This window comes from Limulus polyphemus, unplaced genomic scaffold (genome assembly GCF_000517525.1).
Source record: "Limulus polyphemus unplaced genomic scaffold, Limulus_polyphemus-2.1.2 Scaffold4036, whole genome shotgun sequence".
Classification (NCBI taxonomy): Eukaryota; Metazoa; Arthropoda; class Merostomata; order Xiphosura; family Limulidae; genus Limulus; species Limulus polyphemus.
The window spans coordinates 56,858-60,459 of NW_013669646.1; positions in this window are offsets into that span (position 1 = coordinate 56,858).

A 3,602-nucleotide genomic window follows, 5' to 3' on the forward strand; every position below is an offset into this window, starting at 1 on the left:
ATGTGACCTTATTTGGGTGCCAGGTACACTTACATCCACGAAATACCCCCAAAAAATATACACTTTCTTCTTAGGGTTTATATTCTCTTTTACCAAAGTAGGTTTTTATTTTTTACTTCACCTTAAGCAAGTTTTAATTTTTCACTTAAAGTATGTTTTTCGTTTTTTAGCCGCGGTCTAGCAGCTTATAGAATAGCTGTGAGTTTGTTGTTGTTATTTCAAACTTATAGATCATTGCTCCAATTTCATCCGTTTTAGATCTAATTACAGTTTTGGATTGAGGAGACCAAACCCATTCGATTAATGTATTTGACCATGCCCAAGGTCTCATAGATTAATTTATTATAATCCTGCCTGAAATAATTTCAATTTGAGGGTAGGCTGGTAGAGATCCTGATGAGCAATAAAATTGAATCGGGTATAAGCACGACCCACCATTGGTATTGCTGGCGCCCAAAAATATAGCTAATAAAATGGGGGGGGGGAGGTCTCGTGGATTAATTTATTCTAATCCTGCCTAAGAGAATTTGAAGTGCCGCGGCTTTTGAGGATTCCCTCATGTTTATACTTTTTCCCTTACATTACTCAATATTTTATTTTATCCTTCGCCTAAATTTGAATCAAAATACATTGTCGGGTTGTGGAATGTTAATTCAAATATTTAAACCATCTTTACGGTTAAAACTTGTGTACTTGAGAATGATCGCACCAGAATGATCGAGAATGTCGTACATGTTTTAAAAATATTCTTCCTTACTGTAGAAGCTGGAACTTTTAAAAAAAATAATACTTATAATCAGTGAGTAAACTCAAAACGCAACTATTAAGGAACAATAAGTTTATATGGAAGCAAGTTTGGACACTTGTCTTTATCAATCCCGTAAAACGGGAATAAAGTTAAATACAAGACTCCCAGAATACCAAAAGGGGTGTTAAAAATGGTTCAACAAATAATGCTATTTTTCTACACGTGAGGAAGCTTGGTCTCAATCCAAAGGTTACTAAACTTCAACACTGATGGTCATTTTAAGCCAAACCTCTTTCTGACGTCATACACCCTGAGGTGACAATAATTTCCGTTGTAAAAATAACATATGTGGACAGAAGAGGACGCACGTAAACGTGTTTTTCCCAAGTAGTGTATCTAAACTTTAAATTAATCAAAGTCTGATATTAGGTCTGTATTGTTATTTTCATTTCATAAAAGGGAGATTAAGGAAGGCTATAAAAAAGGAAGAAGGCCACTCTCTTGACAAAATGGGTAAGCTTTTTATATATTCTTTATGACAGTGTACTGTTTTGTGATATACTTCAATAGTTGAAGTACAATATATCGCAAATTGTGTAAAGTTTGAGTGGAAAATCTCTACTTTTAAGTATGGAAAAGGGGGCTTCTTTTAAGTTCCTCCATTTGAAACTGAAAATTTGTATGTTTTCTGAAACTTCTCTATACCTATAATTTTATCATGCGTGACATGATATGTTTCTTTATCACAATAATCTAGACGTGTATATCAGTGGTAATCATGCTTAACTTAAACCTCGGACAGGTAGCATTTGTGATGGACGTGTATATCAGTGGTAATCATGCTTAACTTAAACCTCGGACAGGTAGCATTTGTGATTTTCATATTCGAAGTTTCCCGAAATGAGTGAACAACAACCTTAGCAACCAGGTGTTTTATATAGGAATGTTTTTAAGTAAACTGATGATTTTTATGGTCGGATCTTGTTTGGGAAGTATTGCATCTGTACAACATTGAAGTTGTATACGAGTTTATGAATTAACTCTGAAATTACTGACTTCCTGTATATCTTTCACTATCTGTGGGATCCACAGTTGCATCTTATCGAGGGTTTACTTGTTTTAAAGGCATCTGCCGTACCCACCGTGGGGAATCGAACCTAGGATTTTAGCCTCACAAGCCCATAAACGTACCGCTGACATACATGGGGAGGCATCATATCGAGTAGTTTTAGGTTTATATGTGCCACGACATTGAACTGGCCGAAAATATTGTGTGAACCATTCGTTTTCTCTGTAAAATACACGTAGGATGCTCCAACAGCGACCTCTCAGTAGCATCAGTGGAAAGTCTGAAGGCTTATAACGCAAAAAATCGGGTTTCGATATCCCTTGTGTAGCTTTGTGCTTAACAGCAAACAAACTCTAACAGTGAACATTGGAATTGCGATATTGATGATATTTTTATTTTATGTAAGTGACTCGTATGTTACTAGGGGGCGTTGTAACTAGTTTAGAAAAATGTGTTTGAAAAGTCGATGTGTTCCTAATTCCATCAGCATTTCCAGGAATAGAATTTGCGTATTCAGTTATTTTCTCCAGACGAGTACGTGTATTTTTTGAATTGTTTGATGTGTGTAATTAGACACGAGTACGTTTTGAATAGGATATTATATACATACATATTAGGAACGGATTTTCTCGTGGTTCCTGTACAGCTCATATAATGTAAGGCCAAACTTTTCTGGTCGTTGGTTGTTCTTTGGGTTAGAAAGTACGTGTTTTCATCACTTGAAACTGTATCGTTTCGAAATTGGTACGACACCCAATGGCGTGCAGAGGTTCTATGATGCCCGGGGCCTTGTACCTAATACCTTGGGGAAGGGTGGAAAGGGTTCTACTATTCGATTCGACTCTTTGCGTTGGATGCCCTGGGCCCCGGCACCTTTCGCCCCCACCCCCCTGCACGCTACTGACGACACCTACTGGGGATGTATAACGGTAGATTTCTGTGTTCTGTCCTAGCGGTTGGGTGCTGTACATGTAGCTCATTGTGCAGTTTTTGTGCCTAACAACAAATAAACGAACAAACGAAACTGGTAACACTGCTTACTCATTCTTCATTAATCCAAAGGGCTTGTTAACTATCGGGTAACATTTATAAAACAATCTTCGTTAAGAATACTTGCCATTCGACTTGTTCAGTATCTACTTACCTGTTTAAATTTAACTTTTACATGTGCCGATGACATTTTCTATACACGCTGAATATCAGTTCATGAAACAGATTTAAATTTTAATGAAATGATGAGCCCCCCCCCCCCCCAAGTAACTCAGTGGTGAGTCTAAAAGCTTATAACGCTAAAAACCGGGTTTTAATAACCCGTGGGGGCACAGCACATACGTGTATAGCCAAGTTTTACGATCAACAACAAAAACAAAGTTTATACTGTAGCGTAAATTGCCTTAACTCGGTCTTTTCCAAACTTTAAATAGCGGCGCCACCTACCTCTGCAAAGTTTCCGCTGCGCTCCCTCACGATAAAATAATTGTGGCAAGTGATAACAGCCAAAAACATTTTTCTTTATCTGTTTTTGATAATATTTTTCAAATGAAAAGAGTGAGTAACGCGAGAGCAAAAAAATAAATTAAAAGATTTAATAAGAGCAAAGTGATAGTTTTGTTAGGTTATCGTCATCTCAGACTCTTCCGTCATTATTTTAGGCTCTTTCGACAAAAGGCCGCCCCTCTCCCAGTCACCAGTACGTGTGCCCCACAGTTTGAAAAACACTGGTAAAGGAAAGGGGTAAATTAGGCTTAAGAGTGATTAATATCACATCCAAGCTATACATATATT